The sequence below is a fragment of the Pezoporus flaviventris genome, unplaced genomic scaffold (genome assembly GCF_033815535.1).
Source record: "Pezoporus flaviventris isolate CSIRO_AGI_PZ_B2104156 unplaced genomic scaffold, CSIRO_AGI_Pfla_v1 ptg000063l, whole genome shotgun sequence".
Taxonomy (NCBI): domain Eukaryota; kingdom Metazoa; phylum Chordata; class Aves; order Psittaciformes; family Psittacidae; genus Pezoporus; species Pezoporus flaviventris.
This window is the reverse complement of record NW_026892611.1, coordinates 2,693,633-2,720,735: the sequence shown is the minus strand read 5'-3', so window position 1 is coordinate 2,720,735 and position 27,103 is coordinate 2,693,633. Positions and strand designations below refer to the sequence as shown.

The 27,103-nt window shown below is 40.8% G+C and overlaps 1 long non-coding RNA gene across 1 annotated transcript in view; it reads left to right on the top strand.

The window, feature by feature from the left end:
- LOC133277868 (uncharacterized) overlaps positions 1–27,103 on the top strand; it is a 46,782-nt gene that overhangs the window by 9,785 nt on the left and 9,894 nt on the right. The gene's annotated exons all lie outside the window — the stretch shown is intronic.

Sequence of the window (27,103 nt, the reverse complement as noted above, 5' to 3'; positions counted from 1 at the left end):
TATCTATAAAGAGCTAATTCAACAGGTTAGAAAGCTCTGGCTCTGCTTACTGAAGGCAACCACACTTCCTCTCTGGAAACAAAGTGAATATATCATGATTATTTGGACAGCCAATACTAAACAACCAGGAAAAGCAAATTATTATTGTGTCTCCCCTCCAAAACTTTTGTTTATGAGTTTAATTTTGCTCTCAAGGAGGCTGATGAGAAATGAGGTGTTTTACGGCTGGTTTAAAACGATAAAAATCCTCCCTGCATAGTGAAAGTGCTTTACTGAATATTAAAGGAGAGACAGCCTTGTACTAAAACAATGTCAAGATGATTGTCTGCATTCAGTGGTGGTTACTTAATGCCTTTGTCAGGAATCCATTTCAGAGGGATCTCCCGTGGGGGAAGAATCCCAGGCCTACTACCACAGTGCTGTTTTCAGTTTACACATTAAGATCAGCACCATTCTTCAGCAGCTCAGGAACAGCTGCCTCTCTGAGTTATCCTTATCCTGGAGCTGGCATGCTATGGATACGTCTTGCTGTGAGAGAAAAACCTCTGGTTGCATACGTCTGACCTCCTAGTTTTTCTTGGAGTCCAACCTGCTCACTCCAAAAGCCATTTGCAGCCTCACTTGCACTGGTATGTATCACGACTGGCTGTGAATACAGATAAGTAGAAACTGCCAAATTAATATACTGAAGCCCCTTTGCCGTTCCAGTTCTTTAAATCTCATTTTCTTGTTTTTAAAATGTCCCTTTGTGACACTAACTTTAATTGTCGAAAGAATATATGCCAAAAACCCCAAACAACAAAACCACTTTGCATTCTTAATAGAGAATTTAACAACGAGAAATCAGACCACTTACTGGCAAATCCTCCTTAAGACAAGAGATTACAGTCAGTAGAGGTTGTCAGTAATCGGGATTACATGAAATCATTTACAATAAAGTGTTCCTGGGAGACAGAGAGCTTAAGGAAATTGTGGGTTGTCAAGCTGGAGGACGTGTTAAAAAAAACAATGATGCTTTGATTTGGAAAAAGGTGTCTGATTATCCCAGATGTAGCTGGAACCATTTCTCCTTAGCTTATGTCATTTTGACTTCTGTAAATGTTGCGTGACAATCCCGGGCTCCGGTGATGTGATAACTATCTTCCAAGAAGAAAAGAGTGAGAAACTGTAACCTCAGCTGAGCGTTTGGATAAGCAAGATAGCAGCAGCTGATCTATTAGCTCTGCATGACTGAAGTCCTGTGGCAGCAATCCATAGCTTAAACAATTCTGGGGTTTGTGTCTTTTCTGGCTATTTTGCTGGTGATACACTTCATCAAAGCTCGGCCTCAGCAATCCCAACTGCACTCAACGCTGCATGTTACTGTAAATGCCCTCTCCATCCCTTGGGGCTGAGATCAGTTTTCATGAGAGGAAGGTGTGTTTGGATGTTCCCCAATTCATAATTCATTCTGTGTGCATGCCTTAGGCAGCTCACTGATCCTTGCTTGACACTGGCTTCTGTGATCTACTCTCTTCTCTGCCCCCTCCCCAAAACACTAAATCATCTTTTTTTCCTCTCCTCATCATGCCAATGTTTTTCATTGTAAGAAAGAAGTAACTATTTGGGACTTCTTTTTTTCCGGACTCTTTTGTGAGAAAGGAGTCAGAGAAGCCAGTCTATAGTTAAAAATCTGTCCCTGAATGATGTCAAGTTCCAAATATTGTAGAAATGACCAAAATTTTGTGCCTAACACTTGCCATGGAGACAGGAATATTTCTACATGTAATAATTCATATGGGAAACTTCCAGAAGAAAAGGAATTTGTCAATGAGAATCAGAAGTTTTTGTGGTTTACAATAAATTCAAGACTTTTCTAAGCTTATTGCTGACATATTGACACCAAGCACTATGCTGGGTTGTGGTTGGTGATGGCTTTGTTGATCGCTAACATTCTTGTCAGTAAGGCTTACTCTATTTTTAGAAAGCATCTCCAGGAGCAGGATTTCAATCTGCACAGCACTAAACTCTGGTTCCAATTCCTTACTGCTTTGTGCTTCTCTTAATAGTATGTATTGGACCTTGATTATAGCATACTTGAATAGATGTTATAGAGCGTCTAAGGGTGGTATTTTCTGCTCTTCTGAATTTAGACCTGTTTGGGAGTCTAACTATGCTATTTTTGCTTTCTTACTCAAGGGCTCTGAGCTCAATCCTGTCATGGGTAGGTAGTGGTTACTGCCCACATTCAGCTATCTCTGGAAATGACATCTTCATATTTAGTAGGAGCATGTGGGAAACAAGCTTAATTCATCAGGGCAAGAGCAGTGATAATTTCAACTATGGGTGAAGAAAGTTTGCAACCATGAAACCCTTTCTACATCATATTACATGGGATGTGTTTGCTCTTAGTAACTTTTGGAGAGGAAGAAGCATTTGGCTACAGCTCTTTACAGCTTGCATGATGTTACATCTCTCCATGTGAATCAATTCCTATGGAATAGTGACTCTGAGAGTGTTATAAACAGCCTGAATGTTACAACAGTGCGTGAGTTCATGTGTTTATAGATGGTTTTCAGAACTCCATAGAAGTGTGGATTCTACTCAAGTAGGTCTGGTTGTGGAATAATCCCATGTGGGTTTGGGTTTGAGGCTTGTTACATGAACTGACACTTGTCTAGAATAATGATGAACTTTATTTGCTAAGTCTAAACTGAGCAGGTTTGTCTAGAGGGAGATGTTAGAGTTTAACATTAAGTCTAATGTAATTTATTATTTTCATTAGAGATTTGAGAGAAAGTAAATAAATTAATGATATCCACATGTAGTAGTAAATTAAAATTGCTAACACAAATATTACTGAAGGGAAGTGGGTACTAGAAACATGGTGGCATTATGAAATAGCAGAAGATGTAATGACAAATGGGAAAATGATGAGGAAGCAGCTTGGATCTGGCAGTTCTCTGAGAACCTGAAGAGTGATAGACAGTGAAGCAGTCTGCAATGTCACAGGCCATTAAGAAGTCTACCAAATTTCAGGTCACCTACATGAAGGTGAATTCACCTAAGAGAAGGATGCCATTTTTTATGAGATCATTCCTGAATTATCAGGGTTTATTTTTTCATCAACAGCTACCTGTAGGCAAGGCTGAATACCACTGTGTGCTCTAGAGAGACTTAGGGTAATTGCCACTGTGTCCAGATGTGCTCTGAAGCAGGAGTGGTGAGGAGCTTCCTGGTAGGTGGAGAGAAGAGTGGGGTGTTTGCAGCAGGTTTTTAATCTGCTCTAGGAACACACTTATAAAATACTACAGCTCTCTGTATAAACAACCTTCAAAAAGTCCTTGCAGAAGACTGTGATTTATTACATCCATGCTCCATTTTCCTCTTTTCCAGGCTGAAACTTCCTTAGTAAATCCCCATTCTGAAGCTTTTGGTTATACCTGCAGCCCTCCCTTGAACAACTTCTGCTAACACCCTTCTGGGACCAAAACAACATGTTGCATTCAAGATGTAGACACGCCACAGTGTTTACACAGCAGATATTCCCCAAGTGTACAGCAATTCACTCAAAACACAGAAAAGAAGGTCCCAGGATTGCTCCTTAGCATATCCTATGGATTTTGGGCATCTATTTTATCTCTAATGCTAAAGTATTCGTTTATGCACAAGTAGAAAATGTGGCAGGAATTCATGCAGTACGGCTGAGATAACACTATTTCTTGTAGACTGAGCAGCCCCATCACTTGGCAAGTCCTTGATGGAGAAAAGCCCCTCACAGGTATATAATGAAGTCAGCAGAAAGGGAGCTCAGGACAGAAACCAAGTGTGGAAAAACTTAGCTAAGAGGGTGAGTTTGGCATTTGGATTTTTCCCTCTTCATAATAAACACGAATACGTTTTCCAACTACACCAGTTAACCTAATAAGACAAGCTGTTACCTCTCCCTACCAGCCCAGCAACTCTGATGGTATTTTCCAAACCCTTTGCATACCCTGTCCTGTTTTCTGAATGAATGATTGCTCTGTTTCCTGAATGAGGAGTATGAAATTTCATTGCTTTATACTAGACATCTAAGCATGAAGTCAGACACAGTTCCAAGGGTTGAAGTAGTTAATATGATACAGAAACTCTGTGATTCTTTCATGAATAACCAACTTGGTTGGCAGGTCAAACCAGCACAGGAGATAACGGCATAGCGTGTTCATAGGCTGATTGTAGCAAGTGTGTAACTGAATTCTTTGGGCTGAATTCAGAGCAAGTTTTACTCTGCAGTGGGTCTGGGGAGTGGCGATATTTAGATGCAACACATATAGCAGGGGTCACTGCAATCATGGGACATGGAAAAGTCAGAGGAAGAAGCAAAGAGAAAGCAGCTAGCCATTAAGTTGGATGGTAGTTAGATGCCTTCTTTGGATCAAAAATCATGAACTGCAGATGATGGAAGCAAGGAGAATATGCTTGGGAATTATCCCTTTGCTTTTCTCCAGGTATCCCTCACTGTCCCTGCATCTGTGCTTCATTCTTACCTTTTATAATCGCCCTCTTTTGCACCACCTTTTTTTCTATTCAGTGTCCCTTTCTGCTATTACTGTGTAGGGTGTCACCTGCTGAGTATTCCTTTACCCATCCTCTTTCATTCCCTCTCCCTGCAATGACAGTCCACATCACTTTACTTTCTTCTATCGCATTGTTAGTTCTTCTGATACATTCCAACATATCCCTTTCCCTTCTACTATAACTATTCTAGTTCCTGGTTGACACAACAGACTATGGGCTATCAACAGCATTTTCTGTGAGATCTCTTTTTCTAGAATTCATTAGATTTTAATTGAAAAGGAAATGTCAGCTGGGTTTAAAGAGATGACATTGGTTAATGTTTCAGTAAGTGCAAGAACCACTGTAACACACAGCATGGGTCAGGAACTGTCAGCTGCTCTGTACCCAGCATGTAACGTCTTGTGGCCCGGTCCCTTGCTCCTTATGTGCTGGTGTAATACACGTGATTAATAGTAAGCTGTTCCCACGAATTACCTATTGATAGCTTAAGGGCTGTATGCAATGGGGTGTACCCTACTCATCCTCTTTGGGGAACATCGTGTAGGGGGAACATGGGGGACAAATGGCATAGATCCTTCAGCAGCCTCATAATTTGTTTTAAGTTCCTTTTCTCTCTCAGTGAGTCATGCTCATCTCCCTGTGACTTGAGAGTTCATCCTGGGATCTCATGCCATCTTTCTGTCTTTATGAGAAGGTGTGTATGATGATCCACCCTAATGGTTTCTGTTGCTGGCTGTGGCAGCATGTTTTATGATGGGTGTGGTACATTCCCATTTTCTCTGTTGTGCATGTACAGTATTCACCTTGCAGCCCCACCCGTGGCCACTCCCACCCTCCCACTGGGAATCGCCCACAGTAAGCTCTGTAATTACCTTTATTTGATCTGAGGAATGGATTTGGGAATCTTATTTGCACAGTCGTAAGCTGAGTATGTTAAAACAAAACAAAAAAAAACCAACAAAAACCTTTGACTGATTCACTGAGCAGGGATGTGTTAAGCAGAGAGAGCAGACACACAGTTCAGGGGCTGTTTAACTGAAGTGTGCTTGGAGTTCTTGCTTTGGAAATGTCTAACTACAATACCGGTATAACAGGGGAATTTCATCTGTTATCTCCTATTCTGAGTTCTTCATGTCAGCAGGCAAAGCTGCTGTAAGTTACGGTTCTGTTAGTTTTACATTGAATTAAACTGAATCAGTGCAAAGTACAGTTCGTACTTGTTTTATGTGTTTAGTCTGGGTTCTGCAGTGTAACTTACACAGACCTCTGACTCTCAGTGAGTATGCACTCAGAGGTAATGCAGCACTGGTTCAAGCATTTAGATTATGGGGAAAGCTTTGAAAAGAAAGAAACAAACCCAAAGAAAGACTCAAGCTCCTACCTGGGCTTTTTAAGATCAGAGGTCTTTCACCTGCAACTAGTAACTAATTCAGCTCCTCACAGAAGCCCTGCTGATTTGGAGTGATGTGTTCTGCTGACACCTATTCCTAGGCATGCATGAAAAATGTTGCATATAAAGTAGTAAAGATGTAGGGACAGGTAATGGAGAATGATATGTATTTCTTTGGAGGGAACCTACCCTCCAGTCCCAGCAATAGCCTTTCTGTCGCCAAACCTTCAGTGTTGTTTCTGTATGTGCAGCAGTCAATGCTGACTAGCATGTTAGAGTATTTCAAACAGGTATGTGGGGAAATTGGGCTGACAATTTGCAGATGATACTGTTATTCTGAGCAGTTGTGATAAAGATTAGGGGAAGGAACAGTAAAAAAACATGAGAAGGAAAACCAGAACTAGCAGGTAAAAAGTTTCTTCCACAGTATAAGACCGTGGTGTGTTGCTGTCTTGAACAGTGCACAATTCTGGTTCTCCCTGTCTTGAAAAGGAGACAGTTGTACAGGATAGGTTGAGGAGAGGGCTGAAAGTCTGGTTAAAGGTTTGATCCAGCTTCCATATGAGGAATAAGTAAGTGGCTTTGGCCTGAAAGAAATTGATGGTGAAAGAATAGAAGAGATGTATTAAATCCCAGGTGGCATGGGGAGGGTAAACAGGCACTGAAGGTGTACTCCTAACTCAACAGCTCCAATGCCTGGTAGGAAGAAGATACAAAACTAGCAAAATTAGTTGGTTCTTTACACAGTGTGTAGCTGAGCTGTGCAAGGCCCTACCACAGCGGCTTTGTATGGATTCAAGGGATGGCTGGGCAAGTTCATAGAAAGGAAAATCCATTGTGGCTTATTCAATAGATGAACACCAGATCTGACTTGGGAGGTCTGTGACTTGCAAACTATGTTTACTGTTTCTATGCTTTCCCCTCATGTTTAGTCTTGTCCATTGCTGGAAATAGGATGCTGGGCTAGATGGGCCTTTGGTTTCACCCAGGATGGATGTTTCGGTATCATGTGCGTTGCATTGCACACTGTTTTAAAGACAAACCCAGACAATGTCTCATGTTCCAGTGGCATAAACTCTCTGCAGTGTAAAGGTAACATAGAGATACAGCTGTCTACTTACAGAACAAACACTGCAGTTATGGAGAAGGGAGAGAGAAAAAAAATGAAGGTGAAGAAATAAAAAGGCAAACACCTGATTATGCTAAACCTTTTCTCTCCCTGCCCCCACATTACAAAGTCATTCGCATCCCAGCATCAAGTTGAGAAGTTAGTTTTGTAATTTAAAGCACTGTCTTTGGAATATCAGGAGGAGCAAGAGACAGACAGACAGAAGAATAAATGAGGGACAGTTTGGAGATTAAAGAAGCTTATAGGAAAATATGGTCTGACATTGTTTTGCAAAAAATGAGTAACATACAAATATGCTAATCCTTTAGGAAGGAGTAACTGCTGAGAACAAGATGAGATACAAGTAACTTGAAACTAGGAAGACTAAATAAAGGAGGGATGGGGAAGGAAAATCAGACTTAATAGGATGAACAAAATGAGGAGTTGTGCATGAAGGCATTAAACTTCCCAGGAAGGATTGTGTTCATTCTTTGTAAGCCTTGGAAAACTTAGTCTCCTCTTAGTACAAGTACAAAGAAAGTTCCCAAGGGAAACAAAAAGATAGGAAAATGAGGGAAGTTGTGAGAGAATAGACACAAATAAACTCATCCCCGTTTACAGTGATATGAGACAGCATAAGAGCCTCTAAAAACTGTGACTGTTGGCCATATACAACAGACTTAAGTTGCACCAAAGTTCATTCACCCAATTGACCTTCTCTCTGCTTCATTGTGAAGTGACCGATGCCTGTTCTTCCCTTCACCCTCCCCACTTTCCAAGTACTCACTCCTCTGCTACACCCACCTCTTTTCCCAGTGCCTAATTTATTCCTAGAGTCTATTTCTGTTTCATAAATACTGCTTCCTGATGTAAAAGCATCCATAAAAGAAAAGCCCTCCACAATACCTATTGGATTTTTAAGTTCGTTTTGTCTAATTCTCCATCTATCTTAACCCTTTTAGGAAAATCCTCCAAGCTTTGTGAAAATTAAGAGGAGCAAGACAAAGCCAAGTTTCTTTCCCCACTTCTACATTCCTGGTTGCTTAAAAGCACATTGTTCAAGACAGCATGCCTTAAAATGATACAAAATAATATAAGTTGTTCAACTAGACTGAACTTTTTGGCCAGGTTCATCTGCCTTGTGCAGTGTGAGGTGCTTTTATATTGATTTCTTTATTTGGGCATTATCTGACTGAACAGGAGAGCAGAACTAAGGAATTTATAATCCCTGTGCTCAGCAAAGCCACTGAGAAGAAAATGCACAAATCTGACCTGCATTCCCCTCTTGAGGTGCTTCATTGTCCATCTTAAATCTCCAAAGTGCTCAATCAATAGAGTATCTAAGAAATGGAGACCATGAGAGTGGCCTTTCCCATGCTTAAGTATTTTGACTTTTAAATGAGTATCTGAAGTAACAGAGAGTCTCCTTCAAGAGCTATGTATGTATTCAAAATAGTGCCTCTGCTTTCCACTGTTACTTAACAAAATCCACATTCTCTTTGTGTGTCCATCTCATGAGTTGATCCCTTCAGGGTGATAAGCGAGACAACAAATAGAATCATAAAATCATAGAATGGTTTGGGTTGGAAGGGACCTTAAAGCTCATCCAGCTCCAACCCCTGCCACAGGCAGGGACACCTTCCACTAGAGCAGCTTGCTCCAAGCCCCTGTGTCCAACCTGGCCTTGAACACTGCCAGGGATGGGGCAGCCACAGCTTCTCTGGGCACCCTGTGCCAGCGCCTCAGCACCCTCACAGGGAAGAGCTTCTGTCTTAGCTCTAACCTGAACATCCCCTGGGTTAGTTTAAACCCATTCCCCCTTGTCCTGTTGCTACAGTCCGTGATAGGTTTTTAATTCTTTCTGTCCCAAATTATGGCTAGTTAAAATATCTTCTGGGAAAATATTAAAAAGAATAATTTAAGATAGATTAAGTAAATCACAAAAATTAGAAAATGTGAAGGTCACAGTTTTTTTTAGGAGAAATGAAGTTTTAGTGCACAATAAGTAGCCTTCCCCATCTCTTGCTTATAGGAAGACCACAATGACTTTAGAAAATAGAGATTTCTTTCATCACAAAACACGAGGCAAAACCACCCTTGAAATAAAGGTCTGGAATTTCACAGAAACTGCAGCCATCCAAAACCAGCGTGTACAGAAACAGTTTTGCAATAAACAGTCTGAATAAACAGTCTCTGTTTCATGGAGGAAGCATCACTTAAGCAAGTGTAGTGAATTAAATACACATCCTTGATGCTCTTTCAAAATCCTTAATAGAGGTGAAAATTAGAAATGAGAAAAAGGCTGAAATTAAGCAGGAATTATCTAAGTCCTGCATTTCCCCATATACTCATGTTGCATTTGACACACATGTATCATCATGCAGCTTATGAAATACATGAGATTCTTCCTGAGAAACTTGTGCCCCTTCTAACAGGGATTTTGTCCAGTCTCTCCTTAGTGTAAAAAATTAACTCCTTTACTGAAATGGAATCTTACAGTTTTGGGAGCAACCAGCTATAAAGAGCTTGAAACTATGCTCATTTCTTCTCTTAAAGTATTAAATTTCAGTGATACATAAAACATAATGAACTGAACTAAGGGGATTACCACATTAAAGAAAGAGATGTAAAACTAAGCCTATTGCAAAAGCCATTCTGTTTTCTTATGCATAAAAAATAATGCAAATTAAACTTTTTATAGGTGTTTGTTTCCAACACACACCTGATAAAGAATATTCATGAAGGGACTGGAAGTACAGTTTCATACTATTGCTAACTCTGGAGCTACTAATAGGAATTCCAGGAGAAAAAAGCAAATTGAGATATTAAAAGGTATTTATGTTTTATAATCCCCCAAATCTGTATCAACATCAATAGCAGCAACAGCTCAACATTTTACTTCCTTGTAAAGATCTCTGTGTCATACAGTTTTTCACTCTTTCTAGTTTGAGCTTTTTCAGATTGACTAAATGAGTGTAGGACTACTTTTATGATATTATGTTATTTGGGGGACTACAGACTGGAATGCAAAACCAGAACATAGTGTTACACATGCAGTAGAGCAAAGTAAAGATGTCAGCAAGGAAAAGCAGGTCCTGAGCAAATAGCATGTTGTTTGGAGACTTTAGATGCTTATTCATGAAGAAAAGTCATGAAATTAAAGAATATGTTTCATTTTAAACTTTTCTGCATTCATATAGTTATTCCCTCTGATTTAATATGTTTTCCTTTGGAAAACATGATTTTATATTATGGTAGCTGTCAGCAAAGCGTTTTGTAGTCGAAGAGAAGATTTGTGTTTGGGATTAGTTATATCTGAGGCTATGTAAAGTGAATTTCTGTATGAGAAGCTTTTGTCAGCTTTCATTACTCTCTGCTGGTGAAGAGGCCACTCAGCTGCTGGAACCAACCTCATACTTTGCCGTCTTTGTCAGCTTGTTTTGTGGTGACAGTAGCTTCCTACAGCAGATCTCATGCTATGGTCAAAGGCCATTTTGCTCCGTGGTTGGGAGTAGAGCAGAGCTATGAGGTGCCTGGTTTTCTCAGCTATTGTTTCCAATCCATAACAAGATCTATATACCATCAGGAATACCATTGGAAAGATTCAGAGTCACAGGAAAGCTGAGGCTGGAAGGGACCTCAGGAGCTCATCTAGTCCAACTCGCCTGCTCAATGCCAGGTCAGCTAGATTGAAGTGAAGAGTATCAGCAGGAAAATGAAATGAAAAGCACATGCCTAGCTCTTCTGTCAGGGAAATCAGGCCCTGTGTCTGTTACAAAACCCATGCATGCTTGTTTAAACATTAAGCATCACTAATGAATGCACTGTCAAATCTGACTTGCTAAACTAGGGCAAAGGAATTCTTCTTATGGGCTCTTGATTTTGTTTTCTGTCAACTATTCCTTTCCTTCTCCCTATCCAAGTTAAATACTGCCAGTTCTCACTTTTCTTTTTGTAATTCTTGACCTGTCTTACAGTTTTTGAGAAGCTCAGTGCTGCTGGAACAGGGAGTACACAAAAATCACTTTTTTAACACAGTTTTGTCAAGAATACATATTTTTCTATTGGTATGAAAAATAAAGGTGGAAACTTGATTCTTGGTGTCTAAAACCCATAAGCAGGTATTATAAAATCCCTCCTGCTTGTTTTCAGAATTCCATGGTGATAAGATTTGATTATCCATACTGTTCAATTCAAGGAGTTCACTCCTGGTACATTCTACCTTCAGTTTCAGTGTATGCTATTTCCAGTTTCTACATTTCCCTTCTCTCTTAAATTTTAGTTTGTCATCTTAAATCTGTGTATGTGTCTCTATATGTGGGAAAATCTTCTAAACCTGACCTTTTCCTGTTTTAATTGAATATATTCTTTAAAATTATTTTTGCTGTGGAGGCTTTCAACAAGGAAAATCATCACTTTGAGCCAAAATTTGCAGCCCCCTTTGAACTCCTTTTGAGCCATTCTACACAACACACAGGTGTATCGATACATCTGCCTTGGTTTTTCCTGTTTATAGAGTCAGAGAGGAAAAAAGAACAAGTGACTGAGTTATGCTGTGTTCCATTTGATTTTTAGCTGTTCAGTTTGACTGCGGAAAGCTCCTGCAAGCCAATGCATGTGAAATTAGGCTGCAGGGAACTCATCTATGTGAAGATGGACAGAAATCCAGGAAGCCTTTACTAGATTTCTAGTGAGTCTTAAGCACGGAATGGAAATGTGATGCAAAGAGTTTTTCCATCTGAGTACAGGTATTTTAAGCTGTGCACTGAACTGATATATACTTATGGATGGTAAATTTCCATAGATTTAAATAAGTGGGACTATTGCTCAACTCCTGAGAAGGCGGTGTGCAGACAATCCCAAACAGCACCTTGCATTAATGGCTAATCTTGAAAATGCTGGTCCTACTATGTAATTTTTCAGTGCTTTGAAAGGTTCATATAAAAGATGTTAGACAATAGGATCTCTTGGGTGTTACCAAACCAGAATTCAGATAGCACAAAGCTGACCCCAGCCCCATGTGGTGGAGCAGGTGCTCTCTAGACACTCTGCATTTCAAAGAAAAAGAAAACAAACCATCCCAAATCTATTCCTTCGTGGAAAAGTAGGGCATCCATTAATTACTGACCTTAAAGCCCAATGGAAAACTAACGGGGCAATGCCAAGTCAGAGGATGAGAAATCCTGGGATATTAATGCTGTTTGCCTCTGATCTCATACACTGAAGGCTACGGGTGTTCTCCCCTCCCAGAGGACAGGGCCGAGGCCTTTTGACGTCTTCAGGTTCAGTCGCCCCAATTAATTTCATCCAAGTGAATTTGGAGAATCAGCTGAAATTACTGCAGAGCTGCAGGTCTTTGAGAGTGCGCTGAGTGTGAGTGCCCTGTACAGCACTGAAAGGAGGTAAATACAGTGCCTGTCTGGAAACTAGCAAGTGAGGGAATTACAGACGGCAGATTTAACTTGAATTCCCAGAAAAGTCCAAAATTGAACAAACACCAAAACACCAAAGTAAGGAAAAAAAGACAAAAGTAAAAACCTTTATGAACTTATTAAGCAATTGTCATACCAGCGTAGTTTCCCTGCAGACTGGCCTTGCCAGAAGAGGAGGTCTGCAGGTAATACAGCTTGACCTTAGTGAGGCTTCTACACTACCTCCCATGATGTTCTCATGAGCAAACTAAGAACATGCATTTTAGGTAAAATTCTACTAGAGAGGAGGTAAAGGTGGATGGAACAGAGTATTAAGAGTCCCTGCTGGCTGTTTGTTGTCAGAATGAAGGGGTATTTTGAGTGGATTTCTTGGAGAGCCTGTTACTACTTGGGATTTTCATTAATGACTTGCATGATAGACTAGAGAGGAGCACTAATCACATTTGGAGACAGCATGAAGATGGAAGGCTTTGCATATGGATTTAGAGGAGAGGATTAATATTCAAAAGGAGTCAGGAAAAATGATGTGGAGAAAGTAAAACGCAGTTCAGTGATAACTGAGTTCAACATCTTGTCAGGAATAATAAACCCTGCAGATAGTGAATGAGAATAAGTGACTGTATAAAAAGGTGTAGAGGTTTTAATGGGTTACAAGCTGAGCTACATCAGCCACATCATGCCATAATGTAAAAGGCAGACGTGCTAGCAGGTACAAGGTGCTTAAAGAAATATATCCAGTGGGACTTGTGAAGTAACTCCTCGTGCTCTAGGAAAAGCATCAGCTGAAGGTTTGTGTCCAGTTTTGGTCACTGCAGTTTGAACCTCCAGCTTGGAGGAGGAGAGGAGTGAGAATGTTCAGAGGCCCAGAAAATGTGGCTTATGAGGAAACCTTTACAGAATTAAGTTGTTTAGTCTGGAAGAGAATTTATATTGAAGGACATTCCAGCTCTTTTTTTTCCCCCCTCTCCTTTGCTCTTCTTTTCTGCAGCTTGGGAGGACAGTGCCTAGCTGTTTAATTATTCCAGCTGGGAAAATAGTAAATTATTTCCTTCTATGAATTACTTACATTCCTGGGAGAACAGGTTCCTGTCTAATATTTCTGGCATCCTACCATTTGCCCACAGAGGGGAATGTTGCAGGGACCTGTCCTGGCAGGTCTGTTGAACCAGCAGTTAAGAGTTTGCAGGGCAGGGATACCTACCCATTCCAGGAGTAAAGTACGGGCTAGGTGTGGAAGTTGTAAGCTGACACTGGATGAGCTCCTTTGAGAGGCTCTAACAAACTGGTGAGGCAGCAGTACAGAGGGAAACAAATTGGGTTAAAATGACAGCATGTTTAGCTTCATTACATGACTCTGATGGAACCTCACCCTATATGCTTCATTCATTTCTGAGCACTTCACCAACAGAAAGATAATAATGCTCTGGATTGCAGGAGCCCTGTCTCATCCAAACATCTTAAAAAGATTTTACATATATTTACTAAGCCTCAGAAAAACACTGTTGAGATTTCTAAAGGCTCTGCAGGGATCACTTTACTAACCACACATTTAGCAGCTCCCTTCAATACTCTGCACCATTCAACAGGGCACAAAGAATGCAGATTTCACTTGAAAATGTTAGGGAGTTTAGGTAAGATACATATAATAATCTTACGTATTATTATTTTGTTTATATGATGCAAAAAGCAACGTTGTTGTTCTGTGGACAACCCTAAAGGTCCTTCATCCCAAATTAAAATAGAGAATAATATATTCTATTGCAGTTGTTTGGAATATGTGGCTCTTTTAAGTATTGGTTTGAAGGAAGAATAGTGGCATCTAGGCTACTTGGAAGAGGGTGTTTGCAAGAAGGTAGTGAGCACAGCATGTTAGTTTACATTGAGGGCTCTCAGTTTTCTCAGTGTTGTGGGAGATACTCATGGTAGTATCTCATGTACGACCAGGAGGCTTAGTTGCACAAGGGGGCTGCAAAAATGCCCTGTGTTGTACAGTACTTAACTGATTTAGAAGGAACCAACAAAGCCAAGAATGTGTGTGGGGTGAGGAGCCATTTAGGGAAGCAGCAGCACAGTGGGCTGTGATTGTGAGGGCATGACTTGAATTTATGTTTGAAATATGGCAAAAGAGTTAATTATTTCCCTAATCTTAGTAAAAATTTCATAGTGTCTTTAGTAATAAATTTGACAAGACTTAGCTTTTAGTCTTGAACATAAACAGCATCCTGTTGTTAGCACCATGTTGTGTTAGGCATTGATTCAATAGTGACTCAGGAGAAAGAGCAGCACCTCACAGCTCTGCTTCCTGAGGTAGACAGAATGATGCCAGACTGGGGATTTACTGGTGGGCTCCTACTTAGGGTATTCCAGCCTCTCTCAGCCTTACAGAGCTTTTGAGAACTGCCACCTTGCTTTTAAATCCGAACTCAATGAGAAGCGCTTTGGGAGGATGTGGCACTGGCCCTACTCACAGATGGATGAGAGAGAGGATGGTTTTATTTGTACCTCTCACTTAATCTGCATTATCTCCATAATTACTCTCTTTGTATTTTGACCTAATGATTTTTGAGGTGCAGAAGAGCACAGAGGTGTGTTTGACCCAAATCATAAAGCTCTGACTATGTGAGTAACAATAGAGGACATGGCCACAAACAGTAAATCCTATCTGCTTGAAAGTTACCTCTATGGCTTATGGACACTGACCTACCAAATACTGTTTTTCTTGTGCCACATCCAAAATAACACTTTTCCTTAGTTTGCAATGGACACAGTCAGAAAGAGCCAGCTTCCAACATTTCTGCATGAGTGAGGTGTAACCTGCTAGAATATTTTGCATCTGTAATTGTCTGGTTTCTAAGCAGGACAAAGTAATACATGTAAAAATTCTTCCTTATACACTCTTCAGTGCTTTGAGTCCCCACCTTTTAAAGGCTAAATATGGGGGAGGGAGGGGAGGATTGGTTTGGATTTTGGTTTTGGTGTTTTTTTTTCCCAACTTTATGCCTTTTAACGTTATTGCACAGATTACTGCAGAACTTGGGACCTCAGATCTAGCTGTGGCCACTCAAGGTTGCCATCAAAGGCTCTTTTGGTTCTAATGGGAATCAATTATCCCTATTTTTTGCAGGACTTGGAAATTTCTGTTTCAGCTTGTTTGGAGACCATATCATTGTCCCCCTGTTCTAGGCCACTTAACAGCCTATGAAACAAGGTTATGGGAGTGATTTCATGATTTAAAGCAGTTCTGCACAACACCACTGCTTGGTTGAAATTTCTGGTGTTTGCAGCCAAAAAGGTTAGAATATTGTTGTGGTTAATGTTTAATTTCCAGAAATCCTCAACGATTATGTTTTCTTTTTATTTCTGTTTTTACAAAATAGATGCTGTAGATGCTCTAAAAGGACATAGTGCATTTTATGTTTTTTTTTATGTGTCTTTCTTATTAACCCCTTCAAAAACTCTCTTTGAGCAGCAAGCTATTGTCCTATAAAAGGAAAAGCCTGTTATTACAAGGAATGGATCAGAAAGACATTGCTTCATGTGGGTGAGCCTCTTTCTACACTTTCCTCTTTCAGCCCAGTGTTTTGCAGTAATGGCAAGTGTCTTCATGTATTCCTATTTACACCTATCACAGTGGCATAGAGATACTTCCATTTACTCCCCAGAGTACGCGACTGACTCCTGTCTCAGTAACTGACACATGGCTCTGGTTGTATCTAGGAACACAGCAATATTATACAACTATCTATGCTTGTGTACAAGCCAGTACTTTCCTACACTACAACATTTGAGATGAGTGTAGATGCTCAAATGATGAGGATGCAGTCCCTTACTTTATTTACATTGACACTACTTGTACCCATCTCCCATCACCGGGATGAAGTAAACAATGAGCTTTAGTTGTATATTTTCTTGGCTGCATATAGAATACAGAGTATCACCTGGCTGAAAGCAAACTACACAATCCTTTACTCTTTAAGAAATATGCATCCTAAATATATAATATTTTTTGTTCTATGCTCATAATCAGTTATGCACAAAATACATTTCAGCCTAAAACCCATCCACTCGCTCACATCAGTATTCAAGTTAGAGACACATGATTCAGATAAAACCAAATATTTACAGAATAAAGTCTAATTCCCCAGGATTTAATCTGGTGTCCAGTAAACTGGCAGGAGGGCCAAGAGTGAATAATGGCTACTTGTTATTTATAGGTTTGATAATTATTGTGTTTGTAACACAAATAGTTCGTTTCTTGCTGGCAATCTAACAGTCTGAAACTAAGAAGTGAAAAGAAAGCGACAGACTTCCTGTGTATATAAAGAAATAACAAACGAGTTTCCATCTGCAACACTCAAATTCAGTCCTTTCTGCAGTCAACACACCCTAGCTCCTGTCTGGATGTCACTTCAAGTCACCTTGCCATAGAGAAGTAAGTCTAAAACAGTTTTCAACTACTACTACACAACATATGAGGCAAAAGCAACAGATTAAAAACAGAGGCCGCAGTAAAAACAAACTTGATTTCACAACATGCAACTTCCCAAGTTTTGATTTGCTATTGGAAAAGTTTGAAATAAATCCATTATGAATCTGTGAGACATGAGATTTCCCACTTTTTGTTTTTGGAAATACTTTTCATAATTTTTTCTTCTGTTATTTAAGTCTTTTTTTCCCCATGTAATAGTAAACACTTCCAGCTTTCTTTGTAACTAACACAAAGTAGCTTACATTAAGCTGGTCTACACCTGAGACAAGAAGAGCTTTTCCTTTAGGAATTCACGTACAGTCTTCATTTCTCCCAGTATTAGATAAATGGATCTATTAAACTTACCTGGTGTTTTCTCGACTCCTTCTCTTGCTACTCTGCACTTGCGGCTGGTGAATACCTATAGGAGTTGCCGGGGAACGGGATGTAGGTGCTGACCTTCCCCTTCCCTCAGCCTCAAGTTCTTCAAAGTCAGCCTCGGGGACTTCAGATTAAATAGATGAGCCAAGGCAAAAGAGTTCTGCTCCCCCTTCCGTTTGGCTTTCACGGCTGAGTTCTAAAAAGCCATATGAAGTTGTCAGAGGTTTCCTCTTACCTTTTTACTGAAGCAAAACGGCGTGCTGCTGCTCCAGGACAGGATTAGGTCATTCAAACAGCCCTGCAGAGAGAGTGGAGGCTCAGCGGTACAGAGTCTCCAAAGGCTGGAAAGATCTGATCTTACATCAGGTGAGAGAAGGCAGCTGGCTGGGCAAGCCAATAATTATGATATCAGCTCTTGTTCGCCTCGGGCAGTCCTGCATTTAATAAGAATACAAATATGACTAAGCTGCAGGTTTTTTTTTCCTTGTTCTCTTGGTAATTCTTCAGAGGAGTCGGGCAGGTATCGAGCTCTAACTGTCTGGAAAGAGAGTGCTGCTCCCTCTCAGCCTCTGGTTTTCTTTTGAATTCAAATACTCATCTGTTACTGTGTTTTGCAAGCCTATTATCTACCTGTGGTTATTAAAAACACTCTTTCCTGGCATGGATTTTGCCATACTATCAGAAAGCATCCAGCTGCCAGAAATAGGTGTCTGTCTTGCACTTGTTCAGTCTGAACTCTTGTCGTGGAAAGGACCTGTGGCTCAACCATAGAGTGTCAAACCATGTCGCACCATTTAAACGTAAGAGGAGCACTACAAGGCCAGTATACTCTAGGTAATACTCTTCTCCCAGAACAGAATGCCTTAGCGCAGTCATAAAAATAGAACTAGATTGGAGGAGTGTATGCATTCATGTGGGCATGTATGTATATATATTTATGTGGAGAGGTTTGTTTTTTGTCTGCAGGTATGTAGAGAGGAACATGAGTTTAAATGTGCAGTTGCAGGAATAGGTATTTCTGCTGCCCATACCTGGCTTTGTGCACACTCTACAGTCCCCTACACAAACCTGATCACACCTACTGTAATAACACTTACCTACCTCATAGGGTGTTGTGAGGATTAATTAATGTTTGTAAAGTGCTTTGAAGATGAAAAGCCTTGAATGAGTGCTAAATATAATTATCATCATTCCACAAAACAGTAGAAACATCTTTGCGGCCCCCAGGTTATTGTATAGGTACACCCATGTTTATCTCCCACGATTATGGTGAGATACTGAATAAGGTCTTGAAACTTTGATAAAAACATGTTCTCTGCCTTGGAGGACGTATTTATATCCACATCAAGTTCATGCTGTTCATGAAGTGTTTTTGTGATTCCTGATGCAGAATACTTTACACAGGTTTGTAATAGAAAAGATCTACCATGGCATCTGTATGTCATAATAATGGTGGAAGAAAAGCCATGTTTTTCCCTATGATGAATTATCTCCTATCAAGAGTTTGCCAGTTCGATTTTATTAATCTGTTAGGAACTTCTGAGACTTGATGAAAAAGACTTTGTCAAGTTATCTGCTGGATCTCGTAGAGATAGTGGGCATGGAGTGTTGGTAGATATGCTCTTTCCTGATCTCAAAGATAGAGCTGGATAATTACTTGTCCTTTCCAAGGGCTTTCATATTTAATGTTCCTCAGGGTTCCATGTCTAAAACTGGCAGGGAAGATTCTGAGATGGTTTGGGCTACACTTGCCACCTTTCCTTCATTATTCCCAAATTCTGCACTACCCTTAATAGCCATTCTTACTCTGATGGCCGAGACAGACAAATCTGAGGTGGTTTTGTGTTAGTAACTTAGGTACTAACTGCACTAGCCCAGAACCAAAGCAGGCTAATGGCTTATTAACCCAGTCTCTGCAGGGAGCTTAGCAGCCAGCCTTGGAACCCAGACTGCTGCAGTGCTGCAGTTACTGGTACCTAAGTTAGGCAGTTTAACATTAAGTTGCTGGGTGTGTTTACTTGAGCTGGCGTCACAGGTCGATTGCAGTGCAGAGATAAGATCCTGAATGAAAGTGAACCACTGACTGGCAAGCATTATCTCTTCTTGCCTGGGATAACTATCAGGAGGAAATACCTAGAGGAAAGGGGGTGTCACTATTTGCTGCAGACTTTTCCTGTTTCTTACCAACGTGTATCACAGCCTTTATCAACATTCACCTTTGTGGACATGGAAGAGTGCAGCCCACCCAGCATACATAGTGTTTATCCTTTGGGTAGCAGAATAGTTTTGTCGAATTTAAAGTGAGTATTTTTTTTTCCTGACAGCTGTCTTGCAGTCAATGTGAAGAGTTTTGTTAAACAGTTTGGTCTTCAGGAGATGATGCCATATGCCAGAAGCAAAGAACAGAAGAGATCAAGGAGCTTACATCAGAACAAACGTAGTGTTGTCAGATCCAGACTGGCCTACTGTAATGTGTTACCTTTACATTTCTCCTTGGTCTGAGCTTTTGTTGAAAGGCTAAGGTACTTGTTTAGTACCTCAGTACTGGTAGTGATTCTGAACTGTTAAATTCTGTTCCTAGAGCTGATCTGCCATTTCTTGGGGGAAAAAAATAGCAGCCATCAAAGTTGCAGAGTAAATATTCATCATGTGAGTCAGTGGAACCAATTCAGTGAGGTCTGACTGAGACTAGAGTTTGAAGTAATAATGTCAGCAGGTGGAAATGGCTCTGATCACCTTTCTTGAAGGCTCAGTTGTCCACTGAAGATTACTAAAGTGGTAGTACTGTTTGATAGATCCATACAGGCAGTTACAGCAGAGGGAAAAGAAATTACAGTCTGCATGACTTGCCATAGCAGGATGTCTTTGTAATCTGTCCGGAATGAGTGGCTCAAGCTCCTGCTTCCCTATTTGTTTCTCTGGTTCAGGGGGAGTCATCCACCCTGCCTGATCTGCTTCCTGTAGTGCTGCGTTATGGGTATATGAGTTCATTTTATAATAGAAGTTGAAAAAATATGATTATCTTCTTATGTTCCACAGTTTGAGCCTTGTCTCAAAGGTATTTTCCTGGACTAGCTGGTGCTTTTCAAAGCACTGGAAATGGCTAAGCTGAGCTCCAAGGTGTGCATGAGACTTTGTGTCCAGTTCAGAATGTTTGATCAACTTTAACATAAGGTGTTCTTGGGCTTCCTTACACAGAAAACCACTCTTGACCTCACTATAAACCCCTCCTGCTGTTTAGAATTGGCAAGAGTGGTCTTGCTGATCTGGAAATGTGTCAGTGAGGAATTTTCCCCATGAACATTTTGTGTCCAGACAGAGGATCAAGTAATTCCTTTGCTAAAATATTCTTATTTAATTTAGTAGTGGGCTTATTGCCTTTTTTCTTCATACATTGTATTTTATTATGCAGTGATGGCAGCAGCATTTGTTATCATACATAGCTTTGGAGGCTTACAATTTTTGTATCCTAACATTTGGATGATAAGCTTCCAAAATGACTTCAGACATAATCTAACCAGCTATTCTGCCACCATTAACTAGGAAAAGTGGCCCAGCATCTCTCCCTTGGGATCACCCGAGGGAAGACACACCTGGGTGTAACTTAACCGTCTGCTGTGCTGCCTTTAAATAGTAGTCAGGGCTTGCTTTTTATCTTCTGAGATATCCCTAGGGAATACACACCTTGGTTTAACCTACATACACTTCGGCCCATATTTGTCCCTAAGAAATAATCCCAAGTGCATTTATCTGGTAGTTTAATGGGAATAGAAAAACTCACTGGTCAACTGCGCTTATGTCAGCATTCCATATAGAAAAGAGAATATTGTTCTCATTCCCTTCTGAGCTTCTTCTTGTGACAAAACACTGACATCTGAGGGTTTTTTCCCTGTCGTTGTTATAGTTTAGTGGAGCTGTGAGTTGCAGCATTCACTTGGAAGACTGAAGGATAAAATTCACCAGGGAGATGTGAATTACAGCCTCCGAATCTGGCACGCCCATAAGATGCTCTTTTGTTGGCATTTGCAGCACTTTCTGTTTGTTAATTGTTTAATCTGAAATTACAATATAAAGAACCATTATTATATATGAAATATTGTTTCCTGACCAGTGATTTAGTGTTGCCTATAAAGCAGAGCATCTGGAGCAATGTGACAGCCACTATAAGCTCTTATTGTTTTGTTACTTTAGAAAGGAGGATGAGCTCAAGACGGGGCGTTCGACTTGACTCTGTGCCTTTCTGCTCTAGGTGAGATTCAGGGAGGTGATGTACACACATGTTACAGGCATTGTGTCATCTAGCAGGATGTTTTGGTTTGCTTTTTTGACAAGACTGCTGTTAGTATGCAACTTTCAATACAGGAGTGAGATAATTTAAGACAGATATTGGGCTAATGGAGTAATAATCTCCATTTCTTCTCACTGGTTTACTTTGTCTTGTGCATAGTGGTTTGTTCCTTATAACTATTCAGTATCATATGCCATGGTCAGGACCCTGCACCACTCCAGGGCAGCTGGACCTTCCTCCTGTCCTCAGGGAGGAATGCTTATTCCTCCTTGGAGCTGTATACATGTAAAGTTTCAGACCTCAAAATCAGGTTGAAATGTCCTGTAATGTATCAAAAAACTTTCTTCTTTTCTCCCAGAACATGATGCGTGAAGGGTTGGCAGCATCCTCTCAACTTTCCCTCTTGTTGACTTTACACTTCAGAGTCTTCCATGATTTTCTTCCCTTTTTTTGTTGCAAGGTTAACAGAAAGAGAGAAGCTTTCCTAGCCTGAAGCTGCTGGAGAAGTGGTAAGTTGGCAGCCTGGCTTTGTTTGCTATTTTGTCTTCTTCATTCTTGGCTGCCAGGCTTTTCCTGACATCACAGAGTAGCACAGTATGAGGCTACTGGGGGAGTTTTGGTGACATGGCAGTGATATGGAGAAAGTTGCCTTACACCAGTTTCCAGAGAATGGTCATTTGCTGACCACAGTCTCTGTCAGAGTCAAGATTGTAGAAGAGTGTGGCCAGTGTCAGAAGACAAGTGACTGAATCCCAGCGGTAATTCATTATCCATCTGACAGTGACAGTGGCTCTGGAAACTTTGGTATTGATACCAGAGAGAAAAGAACAGTTGGCTGATCCTCTGTTTAGGCACCTCTCCTCTATCTGAATAGGACTTTCTAAAGGTCAGACCACATGAGATTCAAAGGAGAATGCTATTGCATTCTGGTTTTAAGGCCCTGAGGGACTGTGGGAGTTTCAAGAACATGTGGAGCTACAAGTGAGGCCTTTGAACTGTATGAGTCTTCCAAACCCAATCCTGTCACATTCATGATTCTGAATATGTTATGCAGGTTTGGCCACTTAGTGCTAAGGCATAAGCAATGAAATGATCACTCATACATTACTTCATACTATTGCTTCTAAGGCTTGCTGCCTGCTCTTTTGATTTTCCATTTATTTTAAGCTGCAAGATGATTTCAAAGGTGTTGAATAACCCACACCTTCCCCAAATAGTGTGCATCTTTTAGTTCTCAGGCTATTTTCTGGTCTGTTCCTCCTTGCTGACATTCTGTCATGAGCATGCAACATCCTTTCTGGAGCTGTGACAGCGCTTAGAAACAACATTTGTTTGTGAATGACAGGCAGTCTTGCTTTGTGGTCCAGATGAAGCATGTTAGCAATTTACTGTACTTACTTTGTACTTACCTACTCTGCAAGCCAAGATGAAACACATTCTATTCTTGCACCGTTCCTTTACAGCAACCGAAGAGAATCTGTTTTGGGTTGTTTCAGGCTCTCTCAGAACCTCCTTTGTCACTTCCAAAAAGCTTATGAATTTGCTAACAACTGGAATATTGCTCTTGTATTTGCCTTGCTCAACACATTCTGTGTAGAAGTCTAGGGATACTGCAGCTAGAGCTAAACCAGTGCACCTTCTCTGCACCACAACCTTTAACCAAGTTTCTAACCAGTTAGTGACATGATTAGTTCTAAACAGGATGATTAATATTTAGCTAACTAGAAGACAGCTAACAGTGTTTTACTCCTGCCAGAGGCTTAGGCCAGCACATGATTATCTTCTTATAACTGGCTTGGCACAAACATGTGTGTGTTGGTTTAGGGTTTTTGTTGGGTTTCTTTCTTGCTTTTTCAGCCCCTTAACCATGTCTAATAACCAGTACAACTGGTCTGTCTTCTTCCTTTCTTGAAGTGTGCTTGGATGTTCCTAACTACAGTGCTCCATAAGCAGCTAGTGCCAATACATGCACGCCCTTGGAGCTGTTCTCCACTTCCATAGACTTCTGGGGGAACATTTGTCCCAAGCTTCCCAAAAAGCACTGACAATGAGAGAGCTCCAGATGTATAAACAGGATTAGTAGTGTTGTATTGCAGGAAAAAAAAAAAGCTGTTTTAGGAATATGACTCAAATTTAGTTCTTGAAACATGAGTTTCTGAGGAGCTCATTAGAACATAGTTATAGTATTTATAGGCAAAGCTCATAGGTGCTTAATGCCACCACTCCAAGTGTTGCCTCAACTTCTACCAGCTATTGATTATGAAACTTCTACCACCTATTGATTATGAAACAGAAAGAAAAAGTGGGAAGGGTTTACCTGGGGCATTCAAAAGGAATAGCATATGTGGGTATGTGCAAACACATGATGAATTATTTGACACTGTTTAGGGCACTGCTTGGATTTGGGGAAATACGCAGCATGTTCAGCAGGAAGGTTATGGAGCTATACTTGGCTGGTAGTCAGGGTTCTGAGCTAACCTGCCAAGCTCCTGTGTGCAAGGCTTTAGAGCCATATGGTCAGTAATGAGAGCTACAGGAGAGAGTTTCCTCCATCCTGTCCAAACCATTTTCACATCTTGCTTGGGCAATCCTTCCTTCATCTTTATCTTCACACAATAGTGGAAAACATAAAACCTTGTGCTTCCGCAAGCAGCAGTTGAAATCATCCCAGAGGTATTATCTTAGAAACTAGAAAATGATTCAATGAAAGAAGGAATGAATCATATAAATACTCAAAGTGTTGTACCTCAGCAATGTCCCTCCCTTCTTAGTACAAAGCAAAGAACAAAAGCAGGCTGCTGCCTGGCATGGGCCCCTCCTAGATGACTTACTGGGACTGTGAAATCATCAGAAGCCTCAGAAAGAAGTGCTTATGCAGCGTTTATGACTTTATTTTCTTCTCTGCACTTCTCTGTAAGCAGGGAACCGGTAGCTGTGTTCCCTTCAGTGCATATATTCTGTAAGATGGATGAGGAAGGGCAGGGACTGAAGCAAATATTTTATGTTCACACATCTCAGAAACTGGCTTTTTAGGGATAAACCATATTGCACAGAAGAGGGGGCATAAACATTATAAGGTCATGAAAAAATGAAACCAGATTTTCATTGCTGAGGATGATTTTAAACACTCTCTTAGAAAACAAGCAATGTTAAATTGTGTGTGGTCTGTTCAAATGGAAAGTAATAATGGGAGGGAGAAATCCTGAACAGGCCATTAAGTGCTATTTGGCAGACAAACCAAGATTGCTTTAGCACTTAGAGGAGTTTCAGTGCTAAAAACATATTGATCTCAGATTGCCAGGCTTAGAGTTAAATGTGTGAGATAGAAGAGGCTGAGGAACCCACTATGGAAGGTATCCAGTGCAAATTACTTGATGAAAGATCATTGTACAAAGATGAAAAGAATTAAGGAGGATGAAAAGAAGTAATTGCAACTGAAGTTTTCATTCTAAATTCACTTCAAATTGTTTCATCTTCTTAAGCAAGTAACTAGGAGTTCATGTGATCCTCCAAGTGCCCCAGTCTGAAAGCTTTTTTGGGAAGCAGAAGGGTTGGTTCATCTTCATGCTCAACTCCTTAGTTTTGCTGGTTTGTTCGCTAGGATGAGAGCGCACTGCAGCTGTTCCCCATTGCTTCAGTGTCTCTTTGTCAGTGCCTTTTTAGTTTTCTTTCTCATTTTGTTCCTCTCTTGTTTTTCTGCACACAGTGCTTTTCACCCAGGCTCTTGTGACATCCATGGCCAATGTCTGTGAGGAATTGCCTCAGGCCAGTGTGACTTTCAAAGGATAAGACAATTTGTTACCTTGCCAATGAACAGTTTATTACATTTCTAATTATTGTTATTAGTCTGGCAGGTGGTGCCATGCCTGATATTTTTACAACTGCCAAAGATGCAGGTACTTCTTTCATGACACAAAATAAGCAGAGTAAGATTTAAAGAAGAAACAGGCATTCCGCTGCAGGACGGGTTTGGGAATTCTTTGCTCTAATGTGTAGATGACACATGGCTATTTGCTATTTCTATGTCTTAAGCTGAAACATATTGACTCTTGAAAGATTTTGTTGTGAGACCAATTGTAATGAGAGCGTGTTAGCAACATAAGTTAGATATGAAGGTATCTCTCCCTCCCTCTCAAGCTCTTTCCTCTAATCTCTATTACTTGTTGTGTAAATTAAAGACTCATCATATTTATAAACTGTAGCTCAGAGTTCACGTTAATCATCACCTTAATATCCCTTTCTCAATGAAGATCTAAGTTCCTAAACATAGAGACCTTGCTTTCTCTGGTTTGTAGGGTTGCATGCCATCAGATGCAAGAAGTAGAGAGGATAGGAATACCCATGTGCATTTCAGTATTAGCTAATGCAATTCCATACTGCCCCTTTTGAGCAGCACAGAACAGTTCCAGCCATCACTACCTGTCCAGAACAGCTGATAAAGCATGTCATGCCTTTTGCTCTGTCATATATTGTGTGGCAAGACATACTTTCTTAAACCGGTTTCACATTGCTTATTCTGCTTCAGTAAATACTGCATGATTTCATGTCACGCTGTTACTGAAGAGAAGGAACTCAGGGGGAGGAAGAGAGTTTATGACCTTTGGAAGCAGGGGCAGGAAACTCAAAAGGACTACAGGAACATTGTGACTTTATGCAGGGAGGAAATTAGAAAGGCCAAAGCCCAGCTGGAACTTAAACTGGCTACTGCCATGGAAGGCAATAAAAAGTTTCTGTAAATACACTGGCACCCAAAGGAGGAGAATCTCCATCCTTTCTTGGATGCAGGGAAAGCAGTAACAAAGGATGAGGAGAAGGCTGAGGGACTTAATGCTGCCTTTGCCTCAGTCTTTAATAGTAAGACCAGTTGTTCTTGGGGTGCAGAGGAAATGGTCAGCAACCTGCTCCACTACTTGGACACACGAGGTACTAAGGGAGCTGGAGGAAGGGTGGTGCTCACCAAGGCACTTGCTATAATTCCTCAGCAGTCCTGGCTCACAGGGGAGGTCCCAATTGACTGGAGGTTAGTGAATGTGACACACTATCTACAAGAAGGGCCGGAAGGAAGATCTGGGGAACTGTCAGTCTAATCTCAGTGCCAGGGAAGGTGATGGAGCAGATCACCTTGGGTGCCATCACACGGCACGTACAGGATAACCAGGTTATCAGGCCCAGTCAGCATGGGCTTATGAAAGGCAGGTCCTGCTTGACTAACCTGATCTTCTGTGACAAGGTGACCCGCTCAGTGGAGGAGAGAAAGGCTGTGGATATTGTCTACATAGACTTTAGTAAAGCCTTTGACACTGTTTCCTGTAGAATTCTCCTGGAGAAATGGGCTGCTCGTGGCTCGGATGGGTGTACTCTTCACAGGGTGAAAAACTGGCTGGACAGCTGAGCCCAAAGAGTGGTGGCTGATCACAAGTGGTGTTCCCCAGGGCTCAGTACTGGGCCCAGTTCTGTTTAATATCATCTATGATCTGGATGAGGGGATCGAGGGCAC